We start from the raw sequence: 20,667 nt of genomic DNA, 5'->3' as shown, positions 1-20,667 counted from the left end.
ACACAATCCAATTTCTTGCAGTCCTTGGGATGCTTCACCCTCACTCCATACATACATGGTAGCTTTCTTAGTCCATAGGTCGTGTACTCCAAGGCAGTAAGTCCACAATTGCTGCTTGTAGTAACAGATACCTGTCGTAAGTACTGGCGTCGGTAAAGTCCTCATCAAATCAAAGGCAATCACAGTCATATCGTTGTTCTGATGCCTCCCTTCTGCTGCATCATGAAGCATTCCCTTCCGCGTGCTCTCAGCCTTTCGCTGATGTAACTCTCTTTCACTTTCCCATTTACCTTTCTCTTCCGCAGTGTCAGTTGCAGCATGTTTGATGTTATAGAGGTCACATTTATGGCAGGAAGCACTTACTGGGGGATGAAAGGTCAGATTAAATCTTGTATTAAATATCTGACCGAATGTACTATGAGACCAGATCATCATACCCTGCTTTATATAAATGGTATAACTTCCCCATGCTCAGGTCTGGTGACGATCCACTGTTTCATTCACTCATGCATAATCGCTCAGAAGTCCTGGAAACCATTTTATGAAGTTCTCTAACGCAACAATCTTTGCTATTGGTGTTTTGTTTTTAGCAGGGCATGCACCTCGCTCATTGATGGGTGGGGTCTGGTGCTGCACTTCATGCGAAAGAACCCTTGTAATCCTACTGTCTGATATCTGCAAAATGTTCGTAAAGAATGTCGTACACACTTTCACGTCCACTTCCTCATCATTCTGGAAATGGTATAGGTGTGTTACTACTCATTGCTACTCTGTGGTACCAGAGGAATACACACGTGCTGTAGGGACTACCTTCACCATAGCAAAAAGTATGCCGACTGCAAGTTGAAACTACCAAATCTATAGAACGAGTCAAATAGATGTTTCTGGTGTTCAGGTGAAAAATGTCGACCACATTCCTTCTGATTCGCGCATGATCCGAGTGTGGGACATTTCTTTGGCACTACATTTCCCTTCACGTTATTGTATTCTTCCCCTTTCGATCGCTTTTCTTTTCGAATGCTTGTTGCCCACAGGTGTGCATTCCAGACCCGTTTTCTTCCTCGTTGCGGTGCACTTACGCTACCTGTACTACGATCCCCCTCCAATACGTCCATGATTGATGTAGTGGGTATGGTATTCTTCGATGTACCAGGTAGATTGGGCTCTGCTAACATGACACGTAACTCATCCGCTGTACAACTTGCACACTGGCTGAATCGGCAATTGGTAGTAGTGTCCAATCCAAATAGGCCTGAAAAGGAAACGTTCCTTATCTGCACCAGTGTCCATATCAAATCATATGAGTCCAACAAGGGAACATAACACCATCCTTACCTCGCAATGGGGCTTCGACATCGTCATCATGGCTACTGCACTTGTGGTTCTGTAGTAGACACACACTGATGACGGTTCAGCGGTGTGTCAACCACAATACTGTGAGTCTATACTGCAGCTGTGTCCTCCACCAGCCGTCACATGCTGTATGACATATGGTACGCTGTCCCACTTTCCTACTCGCTATGCATACGTGGTGCAATAGAGGCCTATGTGGCATAGGCCATTATTGTGCCCCATCTTGTAAGCCACTGAACGGTGCATAAACAATGTCTGACACTGCCATATTGTCCATGATGTCCGAATACATGTCTGGCGATTGTAGAACGTAATGGTTGGGCATAAAGTGATGTTCTGTGTGAATACCTCATTTTTTCCAAAAATGTGTGTAGGCCACTTCTGCACTGATAGCCTAAGTCATTATATCTATTAGTCACATATAAAAATTTCTGCCAGACTGCGACTTAAACCTACATTTCTCTCTTCTTACAAGGAAATATTCCATGAAAATTTTGGGTTTGAAGTCAGATGTTACTGAATATGTCTTTTGACTGCATAACTTCCAGTAATCTGAATGTAAATGAGATGAAGAAATACTGAATATTCATCTGTCCTAGGTATCTCATCAAAGATTCACTGAGGTACGTGTTTGGAATAAGTTAAAATGAACCAATTGTAACATATTCACCCAATGATACACAGCTTCTTATTTGTCATGTGTTCAGTTCTTTTTCTTCGATTCTTTCCACATATCGCCTCTCCTCTGCTTGTAACTGCGGTTTGATCAGACTGTACTGCAATGACACATTCCGACGCAGAGACATACAATACCTTAAAGGCTGCGCCAAAGATTAAATTGAGAGGCATGTAGGTTATAATCTTTGTAATGTTCACATTGGATTCTCTTTTGTTTCATACTCCAAGAAGGAGCTAAGGGACACTTTCGATTGTTGCCTCGTGGAGGATGGACGTAATTTTTGGTGTATGCGGAAAGGCGGCCATATTGTTAGTAATTATGGTTTGTGCGACGAGCTGAGCAAGTTTTATTGTCTTGTGAATAAAAAAATAGTGAGAAGTATCGAAGTGTTACGAAAATTATTTAAAGCAACGTAGCATTGTATTCCTTGGTTTCCACCGTCTTCGTGAAGTGAACCGATGCCGACTTAGGAAGATACACACGGTCAACAAAGAGAAGAGCTTCGATGGCGACTGATGAATTAATATTGTGGCAGAAGGACTAATTCTACGTCTAAGGTGAGAACTCTGATTAAATCAACAATGACGTAGAATTCAAAATGTAATTAATCGGAATGCTAAATTATATTACAGGCATATTTCACGCAGAACTGTATTTGTCCGCATTCAAGCCGGTCAAAACAATCCGTAAAAAAGCCTTTCAAAAATTCTAAAGTTAAAAAACACAAAAAAAACGAAATGTTTTTAATTTATTTCGCCACACTGGCGACCGCTGACAGGGACAGTGCTGGTGGAACAAAGAGTAAGTACTTCATTGTTGTGCTACAAATGTACTTGTACTAGTTACTGTTTCTCTGTTACATGACGCACATGGAAAATGACGAATAAGGTGAAACAATATTAACTGTATAAACGGATGGCACAATAACCAGAAGGAACAAGGACAAGGATTTACAAAACTAACGTAATCGTGAGTGACGCAGCTGAGCCGGAATTAAGGTAGGAAAGCGCAAACGCATGCAGCGGCTGCACCTTGGCTTAGCTCCACTTAAAGCAGAACCTTTTCCTTTCCATATTAAAATCCTGGTAGTGTTTGTGGCAACACACAATTACAGTTTGATAATTACTTTTTTATGTTCAACAATCGCAGAATTAGAAGACGTAGTGCGCCATCTTGTAAATTTCCGACGCGCAACAAATAACAATCGCGAGATATTTTTATTAATTCAACTGCGAGAGATTTTAAAGATTTAGATTAACAGTAAAGTACAGATAAAAATAATATCTTCACAATGGAATCGGAGAACTTTAATTTGACAAATGTTCGTGGACACGTCACCGATTCTGACAATAGTGACGTAAATGATGACGCAATTAGTTTTTCAGCACAACATAATGTAGAAGTAAATACAATTCAATTGCACTCCACAGGGATTAACAATAACGAACCACTTGCAAATGAAACCTTGTGCACAGTCGATGAAGCATCGATTACCAGATCAGATGAAAATATTTCGCGTGAAATCAGTGAACCTAGCCCGGTTTCGATTCAATCAGACCGTGGCAGAGAAACAATGGCAACAAATAATGGCATAAATAGAAACACACAAGCTTCGTCAGTTACGCTTGAGGCATTATATAATCTGATGTCAAACGTGAGCGAGAAGCTGGCGAATCTAGAAATCAGCCACAACACAACGAACACAAAACTGGCGAATCTAGAAGTCAGCCACAACATGACAAAAACAAAATTGTCAAACATGGAAATTGGGTTCCAACAGCAGTTTTCAAGTGTAAACACGCAATTTGAAAACATACACAGACATTTCGATCAACGCTTAAACAAACTCACCAATGAAATCGATCAAAAGATCGAAGACAAAGTCATCAAAACCGTCAATAGTGTATACTATGTATTGGCAAATGACTTAGAAAAGAAATTGTCAGATCTTACAAACAAACAGGAACAGGAACTGTCAGAAATAGTAGAAACACACAATCAAACACAAACCGTACAAAAAGAAATACATGAAAACGTATTCAATTAAATTTAACAAGAGTACAGTCCGCATGTGAAGAAATACCTGACCAAGTTAATAAAGTTAACGAAGAAGTCGGTTTTCTGAAACAGGAGACTCGACGTATCAACGCAGACATTATCAAAATAAATGAAACTTTAGAAAACGGTAATGTAAATGAATCAATAACTGACGGGGAAACAAAACTTTTTGAAAAATTAGGTAATGAAATCAAAGTAGCCGAGGACAGAATACGCAAGGAAATTGCTGGTAGACTAAATGTTTCAAATGACTTGCCTACGTCAAGCAACAGGCAGCGCGACACTTATTCGCCCGTGCCAGATTACGATGTCAATAACGCAGAACATCACGCGCCCAGTCCGGCGTATGTGCACGCACCGGCACAGGCAAACAATGGCTATTCGCCAAACGCGGTGCTGCAACAGGCAGTAGGCGTGTCGACTTGCATCTCGACGATTCTAGTCGATGAGAGCCTGTTGAAACATAGACAGTTTCCAGTTTTCTCCACAGAATCCAGAAAAACTCATCCAGTCGTATTTGTAAGAGCATTTAAAAATGTCTTACCAAGAAACTGGACTGAGGCACAGAAGATTAGATATGTAGTAGGCTTCACACAAGGCGACGCACTTTTGTGGGCCACAGACATGGCTGAACAGTGCGTCACCTACGAACAATTTGGACGGGCTTTCTTGGAGAAATATTGGTCTGCTGGGGTCCAAGAAAGACTGCGACGTGAGGTATTCAACCCACAACCGTTCAACCTAAAAAACGGCGGGTTGAGAAAGTATTTCGAAAAGTACTTGAATAAGACGCGCTATTGGAACAATCCAATACCGCACGTAGATGTTCTCAAAATTCTGAAAAACAGGCTACCCGCGAACTTACGCGAAAAATTGGTAACCATACCGGAGAACGACCTTGAATACTTTCTTTCCGTGCTTGACTCAATTGATCTAATATACGAAGAAGAGCCGAGCACAAGCAATCGGAATGAATATTCCGGAACCAATCAAAACAACGGTAATCGATATCATTTTAATGGCAGTGGACAAAACCCACACAGTTGGCATCCGTATGCGACAAGGCCAAATAATGGAACCTGGAATTACGGAAATCGGAGGAATTCGGCGCCACAGAGACGTGAAGACCGAAGGTATAGTACAGATTACGGTCCACGCCGGTATAGAAATGATAGAAATCACGTGAATGATTGGTCAGGCCCGCGTGATGAAAGGCGGCACACAAATGAAAATTACAATAGTTACAGTAATAGGAATGACAGACCAAGGAGGAATAGCGACGGCCTGTCGCAAGAAAATGTTGCACGCAGCGGTCCGGAAACTAATTGGCGACAGAATAACCGCTCAGTACACTTTGTAGAGGTAACGGACAGTACTGAAGCAACGCCGTTGTCTCCCCCAGTAAACAACAATCGGTCGTAATGTGCCCCCACCGGCCGACCGATTTGACAACAGGGGGCACAAACAAGCACACATTACATCTTAGACAATTATTTTTAAGATATGATCAGGATGCGACCGTAGAAGATGATCTATGTGAAGAAGAGATGAAAGCACAGGACAAGGTAAGTGACCTCGTGCAGGCTGTAATAACAGCAAAGATAGGAACCATAATTACCAACGTAATTTTAGATACAGGCGCATCTACGAATATTATTTCTAACAGTTTATTTAAAGAAGTTTCGAAAGTATTAAAAGTACCAGTGTTGCCAACGGAAAATTGTAAAATCTTGACAGCTATAGGTAACAAGTCAAAAAGTATTAAGTGGCAGACGCAAATACCTGTTACCATTAGCGATGTCACGATAAACGGTACATTCTTAATCGTTGACAAGTTAATCGTCAATTGTATTTTAGGCATGGAAGTTTTCCGGCAGTATAAAGTGAACATCGACATAGGCAGTGGACTTTGCTATTTCCGAGTGGGCAGTCGTAGTGTGAAGGTCAATCTTGTAAAGTCAACAATAGATCGTAATGGCCAATTACAGAAACAAGCTAAAGTAAAATTAGTTTACCCACAAGTTTTATTGATAGATATTCCTTTCCCCGAACAATTAGACACGGAAATAATTCACGAACAGGCCGCCCACGAGAAGGTAGGAAAATCCACTTGTCTTTCAGAAACTCAAAAAATGAACTAGCAGATCTTATTTATGAATACCGAGACATTTTTAGAAAACAGCCGACAATAATCAAAAAGTATGAATACAAAATGGAAGTCTACCCACATAAAACGTACTGCCATAAATCATATGCGATGCCATGGGCAAAGAAGGAAGCGGTTCGCAAAGAAATAGATAGAATGGTTCTGTGGAAGGTGATAGAACCTTCGCATTCACCGTACTGCAGTCCCACCCTAGCTGTCAGCAAACCTGACGGGTCAGTCAGATTAGTACTTGATGCGCGGGAAATTAATAAGATCATCGTACCAATACGCACTAGGCCGGAGAACTTAGATGAGCAATTGCTTAAATTTCATGGAGTGAAGTATTTAACATCCGTTGACATGAAGGCTTCGTATTGGCAAATAGCCCTACATAGTGATAGCAGAAAATATACTGCGTTCATTCATGCTGGCAGAAGCTATCAATTCCAAGTACTGCCATTTGGACTCAACGTGAGTGCTGGGGTGTTTATAGAGGCTTTAGACAGAGTATTGGGTCCAGAACTGATTAGCAAAGTGACGTTGTATGTAGACGATCTCTTGATAGCCACGGAGACTTGGCAAGAGCATGTAGAATTGGTACACAAAGTGTTCCAAAAGTTCCGAGAATATGACGTCACAGCAAATTTTAAGAAGTCCGAATTCGGAAGGGATCGAATAAAAATTTTAGGCCACATTATTTCACCAGGCGGAATTTTACCAGATCCAAAACAGCTTGATGCCATAAAATATTTCCCCTGACCACAAACACGTAAACAATTGAAAGCTTTTCTGGGGCTCACGTCATTTTTTCGAAAATTCGTGCCCAAACAGTTACTAAATAGTGATTCCCTACTCAACCTTTTAAGCAAAAACCACACATGGTTGTGGACAGAAAATGTGAGGAAGATTTCGTAAAAATCAAACAGGCACTCATAAACGCACCCATTCTGAAGCATCCTAACATGAACTACAACTTTTGTTTGAGCACGGACGCCTCATGTCAGGGATTAGGCTCTTGTCTGTTCCAATTAGTAGATGATAATGGAAAACAGAAAGTAAACATAATTAGTTTTGCCAGTAGAACGTTAACGGAATGTGAAAGAGCCTATTCGGCAACTGAACTTGAAGCGTTAGCTGTAGTGTGGGCTTTCCGCAAGTTCCAGTACTATCTCTGGGGAAGGCATACACGAGTGTTATGTGACCATCAAGCACTATCGTTTTTACTCACATGCAAATTGTTGCACAAACGGATTGCACGTTGGTGTTTATTCCTCCAGGAATTTGATTTCGAGATAGTTTATATCAAGGGTGAACAGAATGTAATTGCCGACGCATTATCGCGCTTGCCACAAGGTTTGAGCGAGTTCAATGAATTGATCGAACAGACTTCCGATTTTAGAGTTTTCTGATGCATGATGGCACATTTCAACCATATTACAGAAAGACATGAGCAAACTACAAAAGGAAGACAATAGATGGAGACAAGTTATACAAAAACTGCAGGCAGATGACAATAGTACGCTGAAACAATATTACACAATGTCAAACGATGTTCTTTTCTACAGGCGCAATCCACAATCCAACACCTGGTGTGTCTGCATCCCGGAAGAATACATAGACAATTTGATAAGACACACACATAGAGTATGGGGACACTATGGGGTATCAAAATGTACAGCGAAAATATCAACGTATTGTTACTTCCCGAACCTCAGACGCAGGGTTGAACAAATAATAAAAAAGTGTACACTATGTCAGAAGGTTACACATCTTAATAGATCTTGTTTGGGCGTATTACACCCTATCATTCCAACTAGACCAAGAGAACTAGTTTCCGTGGACGCAGCAGGACCATATCCACGAGCTAGGGGAGGAGTTAGATATGTGATCGCATTTTATGATGTCTTCACAAAGTACTTAAAAATGTATGCTATAAAAGCAGTACTGTCGGGATCAATAATCAAACGCATGATAGAAGACTACATACCACTAGTGGGAAAACCGAAAATTATATTAACTGATAATGCAACAAACTTCACTAGTAATAAATGGAAAACATTTCTCGAATCTCAAAACATAAAACATATATTGGTATCCAAATTTCACCCAGAATCGAGCCCAGTTGAGAGAAATTTTAAAGAATTTAATCGCTTTATAAGAACTTATATACCAAATAAACAAACTGGGTGGAATACATAGCCCCCTTTCAGCATATTGTAAATAATTTAATTCATACTTCAACAGGCTTTACACCTACAGAGTTAATGTTTCAAGGCACAGACCTTGACGAATGGGCTAAACCTGTACCTAAATTAGCCACAAAGGAAATAACACTAGACGAAAAGGTACGTCAAGCATTACTACAGATGGAAGAACAAGCAGAAATAAGGAAAAAACAATTCAACAAAAAGATAAGAAAGGTTACAGAATTTAACACTGGACAGGAAGTACTATTACGTACCCACCCAAAATCCTCTAAAATTAAGGCATTAAACAAAAAGTGGCAGTTGTTGTATGATGGCCCTTTCATTATAATATACAAACCCCACCCAGGATGTTACCTGTTAGGTAACACACGAACGGGCAAGATGAAAGGGTTATACCCCCACAAGGATATCAAGGAATTTTTTCATTAAAGGTATATATTGTTTTAGCAAAATTGAAATTATACAACCTTGGATCACATAGTAAAATTGCAGTCATTAACTTAAGAAACTTGCGAAAAAAAAACCTTTAAGTCCGGTGTTTGTAGTTTAAGAAGTAAATTGAAAAAGACAGCCAGTTAGCGAAAACCATGCATTAAACTAGAAAACATAACTGAAATTTCAGTTAAACATCGAAACTAGTAATCAACGGGGGGCATATGCCAGCTGAACAACGCATAGTTAACCACACCTAATGAAACATGTGTTACTGTGAGTCTTTAACACTATAAAATAAACCATACGGTACTTTTGTAGTCTAACTCAGTTATTTAAGAGAGAGGAACGAAGACAAATTAGCGCGAAGGTCAGAGTTTGTTCGCTTGAGACGAGCCACAAACCACGCGTCGAAGTTCCAATCCAACGCTCAGCTCATGAGCACGCGATAGCTGCATGTCAAGACGAGGTCATTGGCCGCGCTGTAGGCAGCGAGCCGCGGAGAAATCTTCCCCCTACCCTGTCCGATCAGCTGAGTGTATACAAAGCGCGAAGGCGCATGCGCGGTCGAGTCCAGGCGTCACGTGACTCTATTACACGATGGTGGCTATCACGAATAATGTTCACCAACAATGCAGAGTTTTCCCCGCGCCTACAGTCCAGTCGTGGTTCATAAGCGCGCTTGCGCGGAACGTTTAAAAGTTTTGAGACCACTCTTACTATGAGACACAGTGATGAAAGCCATTCAAAAACAAGAAAGAAAATGGTACACAAGTCTTGTAAATAGTAGTTTAGAAAATTTAATTATAAGCTGGTACTACGTAATAAAAGTGAACATGCAAGTACATACTGGTCATGGACGGTATTGTAATATTATATTATACTGAGTAAAAATCTTAGCTTGTACGGAAGGAGAAAGAAAAAATAAATAAATAAATAAATAAATAATGCAGATATATAACCGGAAGAAAGGCTATGTACACGAGAACAACACACAATTACATATAGGGAAAAAGCAGCAAAGAGGAAAGAAAAGAGGTAACGCATGCATTTACATTACACAGTAGCGAACGATTTTCAGAATGAACAACAAGGCAAACGCGTTAATTTTTGTGACTAAGAAAGAGAATGACATAAGCTTTAAAATAGGAAAGTAATAAACAGATCTATGCAGCGTGAGTAATGAACTGAATCGCTCTCAAAACAAATACCTAGGATTTATAGAGAGAGAGACACACATTAACGTTAGGAAACACCTAAAGCACTCAGCAAACAACTTTGTAGAATATATAAGCTATACACGAGGTTACATGTACGAAAGCTAAAGTGTGAAGGAGGAAAATATGGAATGATTGCGCATTAATGGACCGTAAAGCAGTTATGTAAGTATTATTAGTATAAGGGACGATGCTCAGCACACCCTGAATTATTTTGGAATATTGAAGGAATGGTGCAGGGTACCGAAAAAGGGCCCCACCAGCAAAGTGTATATTATAGTGGTAGATATTTTTTTGTGTATAAACGTATGTATGAATGTGTGAAAGGCGAAAGAAGCTCTGTACATGTACGGAACTTAAACAACGTAGAAGTGTATAAGGAAAATTAAACTGTAAGACAACCTCGTATAAACAGGTATACCTAACGTCAAGAAACAACTTAATTAAAACCGTAAGACTCTACGAGTTTACGAGAACATGCGAAAAACCTGATACAAAGTGCAACATTAGCGATGCTTCACTCATGTATGCAAAAGGAAGGTATGAATTACTTTACGCAATTGAAACATGAAAGGAAAAATCATGTCAAAATTATATCTTTCACACATATAACAATTTACAGTCACAAAGAATGAAAATGATATCGCCGCTATACGAGAAACAGGTAAGTAGTGTGATCGACGACCTGTAAGCAAAGGAATCGTCTATAAAATGAATTATGAACAAAAACGTCATAAAGAATTTCATGCTGCACTGAAGCTATGAAAGTCTGATTGTTCGTGTACATAGATTTTCATGACAACCGATGCATTAAAATGTCTGTATTTTTTCTCTCATATAACACAAGACGCCTATAAGGGCACTTTAATTGAAGATGATACACGCAAACAAGGGCGTGCCGCTATTATGAAACTCTGTACATAGTAATAGTAGTTACACCCTGAACTTCAAAATTTTATGTTTATATTTCCATGTTAAGGTAGGAAGTTTTATTAGGGTTAATGATTTACAAGCACACCAGAATGTGCTTACGCCCAAAACACTGTACATATTAGGGTTATGCTGCATATAAATGATTATTTCGTGCATTTTCAGATTTTATACGCAAAAAACCGTAGCATACACGTAGTCGTTGCCACTACCCTAAGTAGAAGGTAGAAAATTCCCTTCCCAAGCTTCAGTGGAGCGGCTACAGGTGTATTCTCTGCATGCTGATGCATGTCGTTGCGTATGAAGAATTCGTAAAGGAGGTAAACCTTAACTTATACTCGAATTCAAGAAGGAAAACAAAGGACTTGTTCCTCCTAACAGAGTAATGGAAAAAGGCGAGTGTGTGTGTCAGTAAAATCCAAGACGAAGAAGCCACTATGAGTGGTCAAAAATTTTTTCAATTTTAGTCGATAGTTTTTTCCTGTAGTTAATGTAAACAATGTATTGTATGTATTATATGTTATTCCATTGTATGTGATGTATTTTGTATTTCATGCCAAGTCCCGTGACTTACAAATTATGTACATTGACCAGAAGTATTGAGGGGAATGAATCTCAGTACAATAGGTAAAAGGGGTTAATGCGAAGAAAAAAGTGTAGTGAAAAGAAAGTTACGATCGCAATACTCGCGGTTAAAGTGGTGTGTGTAGAAATTAAAATTGTGCAAAGTAGTGCTACGTTGCAAGTGTGAGCGAGCCTAAACAAGTGACATCGAAAATTGAAGCTTGTATCGTCAAACTACCCATGGCGTCACAATAGGAAAGGACAATGCCAAACAAGTTTGACACGGTACGCTTCTTACCTGGAGCTGCATCGACGGGATCGTCCTCCGCCTCGCACATAGTGTGGTGTGTTCTTCGGGGCACATATTCCAGTGTACCTCGTCATATCCAGTCTAAGTACTGGAAGGAACTACAAAAAGCACACGCATGCTGAGGTTCGGAAGTCTCGACGGTACCCGCACGTCGGTGTATATTCAGTGCACGGGCGCGTGCATTCAACCAACGTCGCCAGCTAACGGACGACCAAACAATCAGGCGCGAGTATCACCCGCCCATATTCAACACTGGGTCTAGCGAACAAAGCTCGTCGCCTCAGAATAAATACAGAAAGCAATACAAAGACTTAATTTTCACCTCTGATGAGGAAGGAAACATTTGTAAATAACGTTGTATTCATTGTATATTTTATTGTACAAACTTTACCACATGATGTCGTTTTCTCAGTATTGACCAAAACTTTGTATATTAGGATTAAGGTTTGTAAATATTAGCATAAGTATACCAAAAACTGACACACACTCAGTAATACCAAAAAATTCACAGTGCCGTGAAAATGAGACAATAGAAATGAAGTTTGAAAATAAAAGACCCCCAAACCTATCAATTGCAAGGTCGACTACTGTATCCCGTCAACCAAATAAAATTTTCTAGTGACAGTATACAGCAGGGGGGCAGTTGTAATGACACATTCCGACGCAGAGACATACAATACCTTAAAGGCTGCGCCAAAGATTAAATTGAGAGGCATGTAGGTTATATTCTTTGTAATGTTCACATTGGATTCTCTTTTGTTTCATACTCCAAGAAGGAGCTAAAGGACACTTTCGATTGTTGCCTCGTGGAGGATGGACGTAATTTTTGGTGTCTGCGGAAAGGCGGCCATATTGTTAGTAATTATGGTTTGTGCGACGAGCTGAGCAAGTTTTATTGTCTTGTGAATAAAAAAATAGTGAGAAGTATCGAAGTGTTACGAAAATTATTTAAAGCAACGTAGCATTGTATTCCTTGGTTTCCACCGTCTTCGTGAAGTGAACCGATGCCGACTTAGGAAGATACACACGGTCAACAAAGAGAAGAGCTTCGATGGCGACTGATGAATTAATATTGTGGCAGAAGGACTAATTCTACGTCTAAGGTGAGAACTCTGATTAAATCAACAATGACGTAGAATTCAAAATGTAATTAATCGGAATGGTAAATTATATTACAGGCATATTTCACGCAGCACTGTATTTGTCCGAATTCAAGCCGTCAATACAATCCGTAAAAAAGCCTTTCAAAAATTCTAAAGTTAAAAAACACAAAAAAAACGAAATGTTTTTTTATTTATTTCGCCACAGTACATAATGGGCTATGAAAATTAACACTTTTTATAACAGTTTTTTCTAGATATGTTCAGTTTGGTTTGACATTTTGGACATGACTTGATCTTGAAGAAATAAAAGAAGCAGCAGTAGCAACAGTTATGACCAGTCCTTGATTTGTAAAAAAGAAGAGGTACCAGTACTGTGACCTACCAGAGGTATCGGTATGGCGTATCATCACAAATTGAGCACTGGTTGTGACAACAAAAGCAGTTGTGTGGTCTAAAATAGTGACACCAGTAACTGTACCTGGATTGCTTTGTGATCTCACAGCGATAAAAAAGGAAGATTAATGTTTGACAGTATTATCAAAAGGATAGTTGCTACTTACCATATAGTGGAGGAATAGGCAGATATGCACAACAAAAAGACTCTCAAACAAAGCTTTCGGCCAAAGAGGTCTTCATTAGAATTAGATAACACAAAAGGCAACGTGCAAACACATGGCTACAGTCTCTGGCTGCAAAGGCAAGACTTTGAAATCATACACTGCAGCCAGAGACTGTGGTGAGATATGTGTGTGTGAGTTGTGATTATGCACACGAGAGTGGATTTGTTATAATTTCCAGTTCAGTTTTACATGTCTCTTGTCAGTTATGTCCTTGCTGCGCACTGCCACCCAAAGAAAGTTATAAACGAAATTTGTCTTCTGAATTTTTGTGTGTTGGAGGAGAGGGTGCGGAGGCAGAGGGGAAGGTGTGCACTGTTCACATGGAATAATCTATCTTAGTATATGTAATTAAGAAATCCCAATGGATCTGTCACTACAGATTTATCATTGAGTCAACATAAAATTAAAAAATAATTTGAAAGTTATGAATGGAATCAAAATATTTTGTGAATGGCTCTTCATGGGATCTGAACCCTGTCACATTCATCTTTCTTTTGTTATAATATATGTGGTTACACTGATGCAAAACTTCAGAAAGAGTGCACAAGATGAAAGCTCTGTGTATAAGGTGCAGTCAAATGAAAACAAGACTGATGGAAAAAAGTAAGTATACTGTTCAGTATTTCAAAAGTAATCACCATACCTGTGAATACATTTATGCCACAAGACAAGATTGAATACATTTATGCCATAAGACAAGATGGTAAATCGCTTCATGGAAAAATGTTTGCAGTTGCCTACACAGCCACGATTGTACCCATGTGTGTGCACCTCTTGGTGTGAACCAAACAGATGGCCAGGAATGTCTTTCTTCAGGTCTCCAAAAATATGGAAATCACATGAGAGATTGAGACTGTATGGAAGTTGCGTGAAGGCTTCTCAGACAAAACTCTGCGGCATAGTTTAAGCAACCTGCCAATAAAATTCCTGCCAGGGTCATATAAAGTATGCTGTAGACGTTTCACTGGGAAACACTTACATGTTCTCCATAAAGTCCAAATCCATCCCCATGTGATTTCCATATTTTTAGAGCCCTGAAGAAAGACACTCGTGGCTGTCCTTTTGCTTCAGATAAAGAGGTGCGTGTCTGAGTACAATTATGTTTCTGGAGGCAACTGCAAACATTTTTCCACAAAGACACTCATCAGCTTGCCTTACAGTGGAATAAATGTGTTAACAACTATGGCAATTACTCCTGTATTAATGAATAGTTTACTTACTTTTTTCCGTGTGTTTTGTATTAATTTGACTGCCCTTTTACGCCACTCTCTCTTTAGTTTGCTTTTGTAGATTTGTGTACTATGTACACAAGTTCTCTGTTATAACACTTTATTATTTTAAGTACCATGTTCCTCTCAGAAACTTGCAGCTGTATGCTGTGTTTAAGATTTCCCAAATTTGGTAGGTTTTCATAATCCAGCTAGATTATCTGCAGTGCTAAATCATTTAGCAGTAACTTCGTAAACACTGATTGACATGCCCCATTTTGGATCTGAGAAATGTAAACTCAATTTTTGAGGTGGAGGCAGCAGAATACATGCTTCTGTTGTACAGATGAGGAACATGACAGTTAACAAGTTGGAGTAACTCTATTTGCTATAACTCTACTCTTAGATAACTTTCTTATTTCTGTTTTATATTGTGCTGGTAATAGATGTACCACATTTACATAAAGCACCATAATTTGTATTTAGGTGATGTTTCAGTAAAATTCATTTTTCATCAATTTATTCGAGTTCTGATAATGCCAATGGTATAGTTAATTTTCACTGTACATGTTGTTTTAAGAGAAATCTGTAATTTGCTTTATTCAGAAGCCATATGTTCAGAAACATATCATGAGGTAAAAATAGTTTACTTCCAGAATGACATAAATTATTTGAAAGCCCTTATTTCACTCATTTGGTAAACATTTTATTATTTGTGAAAAATCACTGAAAAGTTATTTGTAATTAAAGTTTCCACATCCAGAAATAATATTACTATTTGGACCTGTAAGTATGTTTATAAAGTTATAGCTGTAGTTATAATTTTCTTGCTCTAATTTTTTTTGAGCTAGAAAATGGCTTTGGTTATCAGAGGAATATGACAACTAAGAAATGGAGAAAACTACTATCCTATGAAATTTACAAGAGGCTCGGTAAATTCCCATGACAGTGCACATGGTATGAATAAAATAATCCACCCAAATTTGTTTATTTCCCAATCATTTATCACATAGATAAATCAATTTATTACTTGTTTCCCCAAAATGTCATTGCCACAAATTTCGAAATTGTTCTATTTATATAGCAGTATCATGATTAGATATTTTCATCTTAATATCTCAATGTAAAAATTCATCGTAGAGTGCACTCATCCATCGCACATTTCAATGTCAAAGTCATTAATATGAGCATATCTCACTGTTGTAGTCACTCAGTGTGACTGTTTTTATTTTTATTTTATTTATTGAGTCCTTTGATCATATGTAGTACAGTGTACAGGATGATATTGGACTTATTACTAAGTGCAAAATGATACATGTTAAATAATCATTTTTCAACATGCTACCAATTTCAATAGTTGTAGTTCTTACAACGATACAATGTTAAAAATTACAGTAGCCTTAGTTCTTAACAGTTATTCTGGTCCAAGTACTCCTTTACTGAGTAGAAACAGTGGTACTGTAGATATTCTCTGACAGATCTTTCAAAAGCACTAATATTTTGTAAGCATTTTATACTATTTGATAGTCTATTATAGAGTTTAATACCCAGACAGCATGTACCTTTCTGATACAAGCTGGCAATGGCTGGGGGTACATGCAAGTTATATTTTATTCGAGTATTATAATCATGTAGATCATTGCTTTTTAAAGTATTATCATCATTTCCAATCATATACTTTTTTACATACATTAGTGTGTCAACAATAAACATACACGGTAGAGGTAGTATATTCAGTGCTTTAAAGATTGGTTTGCAGGACTGTCGAGCACCACTCCCTGTCATAATCCTAATAGCTCTTTTTTGTATTCTGAATGTCCCTTGCGCTGCTGGGGAATTTCCCCTGAATATGAGTCCATACTTGAGATGGGCATTGAAGTACGAATAATAGGCACACAATATTGCCTGTTCATTTATGCGTTGTTTGAGAACCCTAAGAAGATAACGGCCCGTGCTCAGCTTAGCACTAATTTGTTCTGAGTGTTTGTCCCATTTTAAGTCTCTTTGTATCCAGATGCCGAGAAATTTTGTAGCCTCATCATTTGCAATAGGCTGTTGATTGATTCTTATTTCTGGATATATCAATGTGGTGTTTTGGTGGTTATGGAAATTTAAGGCTACTGTTTTGTTGTTGTTTATTATCAACTATTTTTTCTGCTGTCCAGTTACTTAGATGTTTTGTAACTGTGTTTACTTCTTCTTGTATATTTTCATTTTTTGCTGCTTTTACCAGTATTGTTGTGTCATCAGGAAACAGTATTACTTTGTGGGAATCAATATGTATATCCAAATCATTGATGTATAACAAGAAAAGTAGGGGTCCCATTACCGACCCTTGTGGTACCCCGTAAGTGATTCAGCTTTCTGATGATACATATCCTGTGATTATTCGTGCTTTATCATCTATATGTCTGATGGATACTTTTTGTTTACGGTCGCTGAGAAATGAACGAATCCAATCATTTGCCAACCCCCTAATTCCATAGTGCTCTAGCTTCTTCAATAGGGTTTTGTGGTTTACCATATCAAAGGCTTTGGTCAGGTCCAAAATATACATGTTGTTTGTCACTTTTCATCTATTGTTTTTAATACAGTAGATATGCATTCATAGATTGCTGTCTCCGTTGATTTCTTGCTTCCAAAGCCATGTTGAGTATTAGATAGCACACTATTTTTGTTTATAAACTTTAACAACTTACTACACATAATTTTTTCTATTACTTTTGAGAAACAGGATGTTAATGTAATGGGACGATAGTTTATTACTTCATCTTTGTCACCAGCTTTGAAAATAGGGATGACTTTTGGTGTTTTAGTTGATCTGGAAAGATGCCTGACTCTAGGGAACAGTTACATAAGTGAGTAAGGGGGTCAATTATGTTTTGTATACAGAGTTTTAGGATTCTGTTCGGTATACCATCAATTCCTGCTGAGTATGTTGTCTCTAGTTCTCTGACAGCCTTCAATGTCTCCTCCCTGCTTACTTGGTCCACAAACATTGAAAATTTATTACTGTTGCACTTGTTTACCACTTGATGCTGAGTTGAACTAAAATTAGTTTTTATTAAATTTTCAGCTATCCCAGTGAAGTATTTGTTGAATATGTTTGCTGTTTCTGTAGGCTGTAAAATCTTTTTTTGTTGTGTATCAAGACTATGTTCTCCTCAGTTCTCTTATTTTTGCCAGTTTCTTTTTTAATGATGTCCCACATAGCTTTCACTTTATTTGTAGAATTATTTATGTAGTAATCATTGTACATTCTTTTTGCCTGTTTAATGACCTTTTGTAAGATTTTAGTGTATGTTTTGTAGTGAGTATGCATTTCCTCAGTGGCATTGTTTTCTTTGCACATTATGGGGAGCTCCCTTTTTTTCTGGCAAGAAGTTCTGATTCCCTTAGTAATCCAACCCTTTCCTCTTGTCTTCTCTCTTATATTTACCATTTTTTGAGGGAAGGCTGTATCAAAATGCTTTACCATTTTTTCTAGAAAAATATTGAATTTCGAATTCAGATTTTGCTTTTCATAGACATCAGACCAGTCTTCAGTATGCAATAGTGAGTTAAAGTGGGCAATGCTTTTCTGCCTGTAGATCCTTCTCTTGACCTTTAGTAAGTTATTCTTAACTGGTCTTCCTTCCTTTGTGGGGGTAAGTATTTGAGCTTTGTGGTCACTGTATCCTGTGTTAAACACTTTTACTGACCACTCCAATTTCTCTTTATCAATCAGGATTCGATCTAAACCTGTCTGACTGGTTGGTGTTATTCTCGTTGCAACTTTAACTGTGGCTGTAAGGTTATGTGTTTTAATGAGTTTGCCAAGGGCGGTTTTCTGTTTACATTTACTAAGAAAATCTATGTTAAAGTCACCACATACTACAACATCACACCTTGTTTTATGCAGCTTATTTAAGAAAATTTCCATTTTTTCTAAAAATACCTCAAACTTTCCCGTTGGAGAGCGGTACACTGTAGCTATTATCAAACCTAATTTCGGAATTTTTATCACTGTCATCTCAAAGTCTTTTTCGCAACTTAGGGAGGTGACATTATCTGTTTTAGTAAACTCTATATTATCTTTTACATATATGGCTACACCTCCATAGTGACCACTAGGTCTACAATAGTACTCAGCCAGAGTGAAATTTTGTAGGCAGACAGATTTAATTAAGTTCTCGTCAAGCCAGTGTTCTGAAAGACACATTATGGAAATATCCTCTAGTTCATGCATTAATAAAATATTTACTTCTTCTACTTTATTGCTTAGGGACTGAACAATTTGGTGAAAATCTTTATTACAGAATTTGTGGGAAAATCTACAGTACCACCTACCTTCAGTTTAAATGTTTCTTGTTTGTGTAATTTGTAGCTACTGCTTTTGGCAGTAAAAAATCATTCAGATGAGGAGGCTACCTGATGTTTCTTCTAGTTGGGCGAGATGAGGCTTCCCTAGTGATCCATTTCTCCAAGGTACTCTGACCTGCAATCTTTTTGTGCTTCTTGTCACTCTTGTTTACAAGATGGCAGATTTCTTCAGCCAAGAACTGTTTACCATAGTAATTCAAATGTAGGCCGTGACTGGTATCCATGTCTCTGTTTAATGTACTGACATCTATTAGATTCACATAAGGATATTTTTTGCACAGTTCATTTATCTCAACGTTCACTCTTTCTATCAGTTTGTTTACACATGACCAGGGCGGTAAGTCATACCTATGGGGTTGATTTACCACAGTTACGTTTGTTTTGTTTAATTTGGGCAGCACACTGTCGAGAACTGTGATGAGTATTTTACCTTTATCTCTGCCAATGTCGTTTGCACCTGCACAAATCACGACACAGTCATTGAAGTCAAGGTTTTCACATGATTTTACAAGAGACTTCGTAACTTCTTCCATTCCTGCCCCTGGCTTTATAAAGGCTTGTACGCTTAGGTTTGACTGTCACTTTTTCCGCCAGTTGACGACCGTGACTATCGGCAAAAATGAGTACTTTTTTGTCTTTTTTGCGTTGGTCATGTTTTGAAACACTAGTAGATTTCACGGAACGTGACTCCTGCTGTTTTTTAATAGTTTCTGCACTCACTTGTTTTTCTGCTACACTGTTTCCAGACTCGTTTGGAGCTTTGTTTGAAGCATTTACTTTGATATGTCCAAGTTTTGTGCTTGTGACTGCTGTAATTTTGCCGGCCGAAGTGGCCGTGCGGTTAAAGGCGCTGCAGTCTGGAACCGCAAGACCGCTACGATCGCAGGTTCGAATCCTGCCTCGGGCATGGATGTTTGTGATGTCCTTAGGTTAGCTAGGTTTAACTAGTTCTAAGTTCTAGGGGACTGATGACCACAGCAATTAAGTCCCATAGTGCTCAGAGCCATTTGAACCATTTTTTGCTGTAATTTTTTCGTTTACTTCACTGGTGTCCGATGTTGTTTGGAGCTTGTGTTGATAATGTTCTTCTTGATTATTACAGTCCCGATTTTCCAACTGTTTCTCTAGTTGGATTACAGTCCTTTTTAGTTCTTCTATTTCATTATTTCTTGCGGATTTCACAATACGAAAATCGTCACAATGTTTACACTTGTGCACTGAACTTGCTTCCATCTTTTCACTCGCTTTCGATCTTGTGATGATTTCATGTACGTTTTTTACTTTTAACTTACAGCAATAACATTTCCCTGGTTGGATTAAACTAGTTTTTCTGCACTGGTTGCATAGAAACTCATTTTGTTTCATGATTTCCAAGGAACTCGAATTTCGCGTACCTTTCTTCACCGCCATCTTGGCTAGACTTTAATGAAGTTGTGTGGAAAATCTGTCTGTATCCTCCACATAACTTCTCTGTGTCA

This window comes from Schistocerca americana, chromosome 6 (assembly GCF_021461395.2).
Source record: "Schistocerca americana isolate TAMUIC-IGC-003095 chromosome 6, iqSchAmer2.1, whole genome shotgun sequence".
Classification (NCBI taxonomy): Eukaryota; Metazoa; Arthropoda; class Insecta; order Orthoptera; family Acrididae; genus Schistocerca; species Schistocerca americana.
This window is presented reverse-complemented; position numbering follows the sequence as displayed.